Source organism: Molothrus aeneus, chromosome 1 (genome assembly GCF_037042795.1).
Source record: "Molothrus aeneus isolate 106 chromosome 1, BPBGC_Maene_1.0, whole genome shotgun sequence".
NCBI classification, from domain to species: domain Eukaryota; kingdom Metazoa; phylum Chordata; class Aves; order Passeriformes; family Icteridae; genus Molothrus; species Molothrus aeneus.
Window position 1 is genome coordinate 22,933,964 of NC_089646.1, and position 11,658 is coordinate 22,945,621.

The following is an 11,658-nucleotide window of genomic DNA, read 5'->3' on the forward strand; positions in this document are numbered from 1 at the left end:
CCCAGGCAGCTTTTCCACAGGAGATACTGGGGAAGTTACTGGGGAATAGCTAGAGGTAGCAGTGACCACCATCTAAACCCACATTGCTACACTGAGCCTTTCCCCAATGTTAAGGAGCAAAATACAAAATCCTTTTGAGTGTTAAAAATGCTGATACCATAGTTCAAGTTCACAAAATCTGAATTCTTTTGCAGAATAGAGTGACACTTGCTGGTAATTCCTCAGGATTTCTAGTCTTCCCAGCTGGCATTCTAGGAGATTTGGGTTTTATCTGTTTTGGGAAATAGATTGTATGAGAACTGTTCTTGTGCAGTAGGCACAGTAAAAAGCAGTTGTCTCAGTACCACAGCTCATTTGAGGGGGTGGAAAAATGATTTTATAATCTCTGCTTCAGCGGGTTGATTTCCTCCTTTGCTGTCACTTTCAGACAGTCCTCCTCTCTTTTTGATCTGGTATAAACCTAGGGGCTGGTTGGATTTTGGCGTAAATACTGGAATGCAGAGAACTCAGTTTCTCCCAAAATGTGGGAGTGACTCATTTTTTTAGTATTAAAATTCCTGTAAAACTACCCCACCTATTTGTGCTCATTGGAAACAAATGTCTTGGCAGTTTTTTGCCTTGTTTTATTTCACAGGACTTGAGTTCACATGTGTGGTTCATTAGGTGTGTAATGAATGTTACTTATCCCTTCATGTACCTACTGAGCAGCAGTGCACCTCAGAAGCAGCATAAGCTTTCCTGTAAGATTTTTGTTCCATTGCTGCATCATTATTCATCAAGAGGGACATACAGAGGCCTCATTGGAGGGTAAGAAGTATTTACTGTTTTCAAAACTGCCTTTTGTCTCTGTACCAAAGAGTCAATTTGGTTACTTGGGCTGGGCAGTATGGGGCCCTTGTCTTTTGGGTGTGGCAGCTGCAAGGAGATGTAAAGGCTGAGAAAGGGCAATAGAAATTATGGTGAGCTGTAGTGTATGAGTTACTGATTGTTTTGAGGAGAGAGACCAGACAACTGGACTTCCAAGAGATGCTGTTGTCCTAGTTTCTGTTCTAACAAAGAGAAAAATATGTAATGAAAGCTCTAAGTATTTGAATAAGCTTTATGTGACATCCAAGACTCCTAGAGGAATCCAAGCAAACTTGGAAAACACAGCATGCAAGTAGTGCCCAGACAGGATGTGTCCTTGGGGATCACAGTCATTGACCCAATGACCTAAGAATGACTTCTTAGCTTTATGATGTGTCTGCTGTGTAGCCATCACTGCCAATGCTGACATTATAGCACCGAAGCCTGGTGCTCTCCAGTCTCTCTGTGATCTTATCACCCCATACTACACCCCTTCCACCAGTCAGAGGGTCTGTAACCATTGATACTGCTCTAGTTATCTTGCCAAAGCCACAAAATATTTATAAGCAAACATGTAAGATCAATTACAAATTCATGTTGGAGTTTAATTAAATACTAGCAGTTATGTAAAAAATAAGTTGTTTCCTAAAACAGGTCCTGGGTCTATCTTCTATTACTGCAGACCCTTTGTGACTTACTATTCAAGAGGCTTCAGCACGTGATTTTTTTGATGGGCTTAAGCAGATGTAAATATAGTCTGCTACCAGGAGATGAAATCATGTCTTATTGTTCCTTTTGCTATTTTTCTTTTCTGCTTATTTAATTTCCAACCCCCCAGGTGGCTAATCTGGTCTGCCTCTTGGTCACAAGCTCTACTGCCAACACAAAGGAGGCAGTGGGAGTATGTGAGTGGAAGAAGGGCAAGATGGCAGTCTTAGGTTGATTCTTCCTGAAGCCTTACTTTGATACCTTTGTTTTCTCACTTAGTGAGCAATTTGCATAAGAAAGATTCTGTTAATTTGAAAATTTTCCAAGGTGGTTTGATTTTATCAATCATAGAAGTTGTTGAAAAATGCTGCATTTGGAGAAAAACACAGAACATTTATTAGCCAGACCAAAAAAAATCATGTTTCAAAACACTTCAAAGTTTGTTCCTTTGTTTCTTTCATTTCATCCTAATTCACTCAGAAAAACAGTATGGCAAGAAAAAAAGGTAATGAAGCACAAAAAGGAGTTGACTTCTATTGAATTTGAAGATCACACTGCTTTAGACTATGTATGTATGCAGAAACTGATGATGATATTAGTAAGAAAAGAGCTAATTTTTTAGTAGATTAATAGTGCCAGATAGTAAGGTATTTATATTAATTTATAGGCTAGATGTGAATAGCTTAGTGTTATCTCTAGGACTCAGCACCATGGATTACTATCATTTCACTGTTTGACTCTATTCAAGTCAGCAACAATAAAATGCTCAGGTTCTTTCTACTGTTTTGCCATGGTATTCTGTAGACAGGTTGAATTTCCTGGCAAAACTGTTATCTCAGGAAGCAGCTGGAAGGAATTGCAGTCTCACAGAATGGGCTTAGTGGAGGGCATGTTTTCTACAGTACAGCTTCAGGTAAGTGAGATTGCACAAATTTAGCTGCCTATTCTGTCTGATTCAATTATACATCTCCCAGGGAATACGAGCCCAGTTAGCAAAAAAAACATACTCACCTTTCTGCTCTTTGTTAGGCTTGTGGTGGGGGCACCTTCAGATCTAACTTATCTGCAACTCTGACCAAATTCTGTTGACCTCCACAGCTGCAGAGGTGAGGACATTTCCCTTGCAAATACTTGGGACAGTCAGCTGAACAGCCGGGAAAGAGCTGGCTCTGCAAGCTTCATGGTAAACTGGGACACTGGCAGCCACAACATGGGGTTTCTGGTGCTGTGGCTAAGCTGAGATGCTGGTGGGGCTTTCAGCAGTTCCTGTGTCAGCTGCTATGGAGCTCATCAGTCATTAAGCTGCAGCAGTCCCAGTTAGTTTGCATGTACACTTTCAGATGCTGTGTGGCTGCACCTTAATTAGCCAGGAGTTATGAGAGCCCTGAGAACCGCTAATCTTGGCGGCTGATGCCTGCATGCCTCGCTTGAGAGGTCCTCTGGGAGCTGTCATTCTCTCAGGCTCTCAGCACTAATCTACCTAGAGCTGCTACTGAAGATCTTGAACACTTGGCAGAACAGAATTTGCTCAGAGTGAATTTCACTGCTCATGGTAAGATTCAAACACATCACAATCACTTTTTGGTTTGAAACTCACTAAAAGAACTCAAAAAGGTCTTATTAGACAAATAAAATGAAAACAACATGATTTGATTAAATATACCTCTGAGCTTTTTGTGTGTGCATACAAAAGTACTAAAACCCTGCAGCTTTTGACTCTCTGGTCAGCCAAGCAGATTACCATTTCTAGAGAAAAAAGGTTGCCTTGGACAGTTTCTTCTAATTGTCCTTTTCTTCTAATAGCCTTTCTGTACATCATCACCGTCTTTGTTTCATGGATGGCTTCATTCCCTAAAGAATTTCAGGGCCCTTCTCCTGCTTTCCTAGCATGGGCAAGTCAGTTCTCTGGGTCCAGAAGTCCACAGCAGCCCTCCAGGAACCATTTTTTACAAGACAATATCTCAGGTGACATCACATTATTTTTGTAGGGCCCCAAAGATGGCATAAGGGGCTGCAGAAGCTCCTGTATAGTCTGTCAAAGATAATATAAGCCTAGATTTGCTTGAATATTATTGTAAGTTAGCAAACTAAAATTGGTCATGTTTCCTGTATTAGTTCTGGAAAATATTTTTCTTACAGCTATTTTTACAATGTTTTGCATTTCATCTTGATATTAGCCTTTACTGAAATACTTCAGCACATTTTCTTGAGTTTATTTCTGGCTCTGGTGTCACATCTTTCTAACAGGATTAAACACAAGTTCCTAATGGTAGGGAGCTAACAATTTGTTTTATCAATTTGTTTTCTTGAGCTCCTAAAGTTTCCTCTATGGCTTTAAATTATTATTACATTTCCTGAAAATATTGTCTGTGTCCAGCTACTGTGTCTGTTGTGCAAAGTGCACAACTCTGGCTGCACAAAAGAAGGGAGAATGTCGGAGAAGGCAGGATTTTCCTTTTCCCTTGGCACAGGCATGGAGGAAAATATCAGAAATTTGGACATAGAGTTCAAATTGGAAATCCCCACTCAGTATATGACCCCTCTATAAACAAGTCTGTCACCCACTGCCTAGAAAGATCTGTAAATCAAAATAAGGATTTGATCAAAGTTGTGTTGAAAATGTCTGAGATGTAAAGGCAGACATTTGTAAACTCCCAGATTCCCAACATTACAGGTCAGTGGCACAAGCAAGGAGATTTGGACAGGATGCTGTGTTCATGGGAACATTTGTAAAGCTGCAACTTTCTAAAATAGTAGTTATCTGCTTTGGTTAATACAGGTGAGTGTATATTGTGAGACTAAGCAGGGTAATCAGCAGTATCTTCTCTGCTTCTTAACTTCTGTATCTTAACTTTTTCATAGCAGCAACATATAACTACTTGATACAGTCAAAATTCCAGATGAGGTAATTTGGGGATGTGTGCTGGAAGGATACATTTCCATTTTTTAATAAGGCTGAGAATTTTATATTGCATATGGCAGAAGGGATTCCTTTTCTGTGATGGTGTAGAACTGGTATTACATGAAATTTCTGGGCAATAATTAGACAAAGATACTATTTCTTAATTGATCTGAATTAAACTGATGGAGGGAGGAAGATAGACCAAAGCCACAACAGGGTGTTTTGGTATTAGGAATCTTGAATTACTTAATTTGATCCAAGAAGCAAATTATATTAACACTTTGTATGGAAAAAAAACAGAACAGAGATATATGAGATCTTAGTAAGAGTTTTTGCATAGCTATATGGCATTCTGAACCAAATCCAAGTCTACAGCAGGGGAAAGAAAAGTTGAAGCACTGACAAGGCAGGAAATACACAGTATTAAGGAAAAGATCCAATGTCCAACTCAAACAGTCTGTTAACTCATATGATATATATTGTGAAATGCCAAGAAAAAATCTGGTCCTCTCACAGTTTATAAAATGGACTAAATAAGAGCAGCTGTGTGGGTAAATAATTATCCCGTACTTTGGCATTAAAACGTTGGCTGATTTTTGCCAGTTTTTTGACAATGGAAGTCTTTCACATGCAAGATAAGTCCTGGGAAATAACAGCCAAAGGATATTATCTGTCAGTTTGTTAAACCAGTAGTGGAGTTAGTAATTTCTGGAATGCAACAGAACCCTTCTTTTGTTGGGCTCTTGTTTTGTGACTCTCCCGTTTACCTTATCCCAAGTGACTGTTGCACTACAATGTCTCTCTTGCCCAGCTATGACTGAGGCAAGACAAAATAAAGAAAAGCCAATGATAAATACAAAACATGCAATTAAGTATCATTACATTAATTCATTCTGGGAAAAAAGTGCAGAATCATGGAAATAGATTTCTCAAGAGAGCAATAGCAATTTGAAAGAGCATTATCTGCATGGCATTATAGCCATGTTCCCAGGAAAAACCTGTGTTCAGTTAAATCTCAACACAGACCCACAGGAAATCACAAGCTGCCTATCTTATAGCTGGATGCTGTTCTGCAAGGTTTTAATTACAGAGGTGCTCTGGCAAGAGTTTTGGTATCCAAGTTTAGTGTGAGATAAATGGATGAAAGTCAAGCTGTCCTTTAGTTGTAATTGTGGTGTAGCTGGGTCCTAGGGGTGTCCCTGTATGCACACTCAGTGCCCCAAACTCCTTAACTCCCTGGCTGCTCCAGGAATTCCTCAGCTAGTCCCTGCACAGAAGAGACACACAGCTGAGCAAAAGCAAGGTGACAGACTTGGCTCCTCCTCAGCTCCACAATAAAAATATCTGACTAACTATTGCAAAAGATTTTCAGGTGAGGAATTCAGACAGTCCTGAGGGCTCCTCCCAAGCAGCTCCTACTGGTTCCAAGTCAATTTTCTACACCTGAATTTGTCCCATAACCTCCTGGGTGAAGAATCTGGCCCTTTCAGACCCTCCTGGTGGTTCCTGCTGCAGAACTGCTGGGATTGCATGCAGGTAGGATGCATGCAAATTTTAGAAACTGTTCTTGTAAATACAGACATAGTCACACAGGGCAGTCTTTTTGCACATAGTTAATACAGCAAGATGCTTTATTTTAAAGTACTCTATGACAATGGATAATGCACATGCTGAAGTAGTCTCACAGGATCAGGAGCCAGCTGGCATGAGAGACAATTGAGAATTGAGCAGAGAAGCAGTTCAGGGAGTCTCCCCTGACCCAGTAACTCCTGTCACTACCCAGACTGCAACGAACCCGCCTGTTTGGGGGATCTGAGCAATAGCCTATGCCAAGGCCCCAGACACTGTTGTTCTTGAAAACTCTGTCCATTTTTAACGCAACACTGCTCAGCCAGAAATCAAATCAGCCCCGCCATTGAAGAAATGCTGCTTTTAACAATTAGTCTTTGTCTAAATATGTCCAATGCTTTTCAAAATAAATTAGTTAGCCCTGGTAGGAGGGATCAGTTTGGTACATGATATATTAGAAAATTCATTACTCTATCTTTTTTTGAAATATTAGTGAGGACTAAATGTTAACAGCTGTTTATGCACTGCCAGATTTGACTGGCAGTGCATTTTAGTTTGAAATAAAAGTTTGAAGCACTTGGCTTGTCATTTTGGTGATAGTAGTACTACAATAGAGATTATAATTAACTAATAAGAGACTATAATTCAATTTGACTGAAATTCAGTACTATTAACCATTTTGCAAAACAGTGCACATAAAGCTATTCTCAACTATTCCTTAAAAAAAAAAAAACCTTTATGTCAGAAAAACACGTAGGTCAGAAAGCAAGAATTTTCAGTATATGCCTTTTTTGATGAGACTAGTATTTTTATCTCTCAGTATAACCACAAGATAATTGAGTAATTATGCAGATACTCTTCTAAAAGTATGTTTATTCCCCAAACATTGTGTGTGGTCACCTGAGTACTGTGCAATGAAAATAAAGGAACATCAGCTGCTACCAGGACCCGTAGCAGAGACACTGAACTGCTCCTCTAGGCTACCTCTTTGCAAGCAAAAACTCACTGTGGGTACATGTGACCGTATTCACAGGGGTTCTTGGATGAGGGAAGAGACAAGAATGTTGACTCCATGATCAGAAAGCTTGATTTATTATTTTATGATATATATATATATTACATTATAACTATACTAAAAAGAAAAGGAAAGGAAAAGGTTTTCTCAGAAGCTAGCTAAGCTAAGAATAGAAAAGAAAAGAATGATAACAAAGGCAGCTCTCTCGGACTCTGTCTGAGATAGCTCAGTCCTTGATTGGCCATTAATTATACACATCCAAGATGGGCCAATCACAGGTGGACCTGTTGCATTCCACAGCAGCAGATAACCATTGTTTACATTCCATCCCCAAGGCCTCCCAGCCTCCCAGAAGGAAAAATCCTAAATAAAGGATTTTTAGTGAAAAGATGTCTGCGACAGGTGCAAATCTTACTTCCATGACAGCAAAACCCCACATCAGCTGAGGAGACTGACTTTCTATAACTGTCCCAGCAGCGTTCAGCTGATCATATCTGAACTGAATAATACTATTTAAAATCCAGTCTCTGGTTTAATCCCAGAGTTTGTCTGAAAGCTGAAATTGGGCTGTTGCATTTATAGCAAACCCACAAAAACCTTGAATAAACCACACTGCTCTGATCTCTGCAAATATCTGCTATCTCTGTTTTTGCAGGATCAGAGATTGGTTGTTTATGATACTTCCCACTTTTAATTATTAGCACCTCCAAGAGATCTGTTTCACCAAAGATTATTTATGGAAGACTGGTTATTATATGACAGAAGGTGGACATTGACCTGGAAGATCTAATTTTCTATATTTGACCTTGAGAAATAGTCTGAACTCATAGTTGTACATTTTGCTCTGTAAAATAGTATTATTAATATTTTTAAGAAGATACTTGTAAAAACCATTTTATTAAAATCTGAATAGACTCTTAAGAAAGACTATATGAAGGTGCATGTCCTTACTCAGCAGATCTGCTCCCTGTAGGTATTTAATCACTTAGTACTTTAACAAAGTACTAGATCTCACGCAAAGCCTCTCACATCACTTCAACAATGCCCTGAAGCCTTTATATGAAGCCATCAGACATTTAAGCTGGTCCTGGAACTGAGAAAACAAACAAACAAACAAAAGCCCATGGGGTACAATTCCTCCTCTGCTGTGCCAGCACAAGAATTTGGTCCCCTGCTCAGTGAACGCATAGAGTATCCCTGATCTCACTGAAAAACTAACTTCCAGTTGCATCAGTTCTCTGCAGGACTACAGATATGTTTTTGTTGCATGTACCACAGCGCTTTTCAGCTGCAAGAACAATTATTCAGGGAGAGAGAAGTACAGACTGCTTTTTGTGGGAACACTGATCTAATTACAAATCAAATTGCAACCTGAAGATGCATTTGTGGTCCAGCTTTTTTCAAACAAAGCTTTTTGAAACACGTATTGCTGTAGTAAAAGTCTTTTACCAAGGCCTGTGTTCATAAGCCCAACACAGAAAAAAACCCAGTGACATTCTAATCACTTTTGTGACTCATCAGCTGAATTATTTACACATACTGCAATCAGGCAAGATGGGTAAACTCTGCCACAGTGATGAAGTAATACTGCCACTGAGGGAATCAACTGAACACACCCAGTTTCACCTTTGAAACACACCATACATCACCTTTGAGATTGTTGGCACTTGTGATAACAGAAAATAAACAAGCTAAAAAAAGAAGACAAGATTCTGTCAGCCCAATCTGTTCCTTGTTCAGGTACCCAGTGAATGGCTCATTAAGCTGTTCTATCACAACAGTAGAGCAGAGATGAGGCAAAGGGGCCAGAGGTGATGCTGGAAATGCATGAGTAGAAACAACCCCAGGCAAAATCTATAGAGCTGAAAAAAAATCTTTATCATTTGAAATATGTATGGAATTAGAAAATAATCAAAATCTGTTTTAAGTGCTAAGATTTCTTTTCTTTTTTTTTTGCAATCTTTATATATACTGACTTGTTCCAAAGTCAGTTTCTCGGTAGATCACTTTTTCTTGTCATCTACACTCCATTTCCTGGCAATTTATGTCTGCTGAGGGAGTGGCTACCTAACCAAGAAAAAGTATTTCATTACTGTAGGAATAGTTATTGTGAGAGAATTACCACAGCTGTTCATAAATTATATTAATGGAGTTTTTTTCCCCCAAAGGCATAATAAAACTAAATCTGAGAAGATGGATGTATCCATACTTCTGAAGAGCTCTCAGCAAATTGTTTTCCCCTCCTCTCCCACTTGGCTGCAGCTAAACACTTCCTCTAACATAAATGTATTAGAAGCAACTCAATGAAAAATCCCAAATTTTGGAAAGCTTGGAATTCGAGCTGTTTTATGACAAGTCACTCTTCACTGAAGACATAAAAACATCCAAAAATAAGATACAAAAAAAAGCAAAAGGATTTCCCCTTTGCCTTAAACATAATTCAGTGCAATCAGGTGGAATATAACATAAGCTTTGAAGAAAAAGAAAATTATAAGAACAGCTCTATAAAGTCATTTCAAGGGCACTTTTAACTCAGTATCTCACATAAAATGGCAGTCAGCAACAAATGCCTAAGGAAGACTGTCAGAACAAAGCAATCATATAATGCATCTTCCTCAGCAATTGCACACAACTACAAGCAGTGTGATTCAAGGACTTTATGAACCAGAGGTATCTGGATATTTAATAACTGTTAACAGACATATTTATGGAAAAAAATCCAAAGTTTTGGCCTAATCTAAACTTTTCATGTCCTTAATATCCAGAGTTTTGCAATTTAAGGCACTTTATTTTCTTCTAAGAACTTTTTTTCAGTCTTCTACATAACTGTCTTCAATGCCCTCTAGTTCTTCTATTAGAAAAAGCCCTTTTGTGTTCATTTTTTCTGTGCCATTCATGACTTGATACACCTCTGGCATATGCCTCCCTAGCTACAGTCTATTGAATTATTACTTGTAAACAGTTCCTTATCTTTGGCACTCTTTGTCTGTCACCTGTGTCTCTCTGCTATCCCAAGAGCCCGTTCCAAGTGACTTCAAGAAACAAGAAAAAAAGTTTTTCAGAGCATAAAGATTTATAGGCTTTAACATATGGTAAAACCTGGTCTTCAGATGTCCCTGCTCATTGCAGAGGAGTGGTACTAGATGACCTTTAAAGGCTTCTTCCAACCCCAGCAATTCAAGGATTCTGCCAACTGAAGCACACTGAAGTCATAATAATATTGCCCTATATTTAACCTCAGGTAAAAAAAAAAAATCTTTGTCTTCATATGACTTGTATCCCACACTATAGCTAATATCCCTGAAGACTAAGAAGCAGGGACTCTAGTGCTGCTGGCAAAAATCTGAAGATAACAGACAAAATCAAATGTAAACAACTTTTTAATGCATAGGATGAAACTTAATTTAAGGTAAGGGCACTTTATTTAGGTTTGATCTCGTCAGTTTTACACATTGGCCTAAGCCACCAGAGATACTAGCAGTTATCCTAATTCCCTCTGAATTTTTCCTGGAGCTACTCATCTCTTACCATGTAGGACTTTAGGGAGATTAATCTCTAAAGTGCAGTAAGGTGAATAAAGTGTCTAAAACCAGATAGGATGGCAAGGTCAAGCACTGTGAAAAACATTCCCTTTATTTCTTGTTAAGTCTGAAATATGTTTACAAAAGCCTCTCTAACAGCCCAGATCTGCTGTCCCTATGTCCACAAACCAATTGCAGTACTTTCTATAGCAACAATGGCCTTATTACACAAGAGTAATAAAAATGGTCCAAATAGAAGAGAAGGAGTGTTTGAGAAGTCACAAGCGGCTAGAGTCACTACTGACTGAACAATGCCACACTTGGCAGGAGTTTTTGCTTCCTGCTTGAAGCAGAATCTTTGAGCACTAACAAAACCTACACCGTTACTCCAGCTGTTGATTGACAAATATCAAACTCCCAATGCCTGAACAAGTCAGAGAAGCCAATGAAGTTCAGCAGTAGGATTGTTTAACTAAAGCAAGGTTGGCTGTCACAACATGGCAAGTCACTTAATTGCCCACTGAGGACTCAATTTGGTGCCTAGCCACAGCTAAGGCCCACTGAGATGCCCAAAATATCTTGTGTGTCCTTACCCTGCCATCTCAGAGGATTTAGGGTCTTTCTTTTGTTCCTGTATCTCGCAGATTTATCTGGGTGTTCTGTATATCCCTGGCACTTGAAAGAGTGCTAAATGCTTCCCAAAGGCCCTGAGAAGCACGTCACCATGCAATAACCAACCACTCCTTAGTCTTTTAAAATGGGGAGGTCATGGCAAATTTTCTATTTGCTGCCATCTCTTTATTAATTTCTCTGGCCAGCCCTGGCTTGGGGATGTCTTTGACTCCGTTGGCTCTGGCAGCCTGCTGGGCATCCTCACTAAGGAGCGAAACCAGGAGGCAGGGCCAGGATCCTCACCACCTCCTTGCCCTCACAAGCAAAAGGGCGTCACATCAGACGAAGAAGGGAGAGGAGAAGACCCTGTGTATGTCAGATCTCGCCCTCCAGTGACTGCGGACAAGCAGCAGCCACAGCCCAGGCCCTCACCCCGCGCCCCTAGAACGAGGGAGGCGCGGCCCGGCCCGTACCCCGCCCGCTCC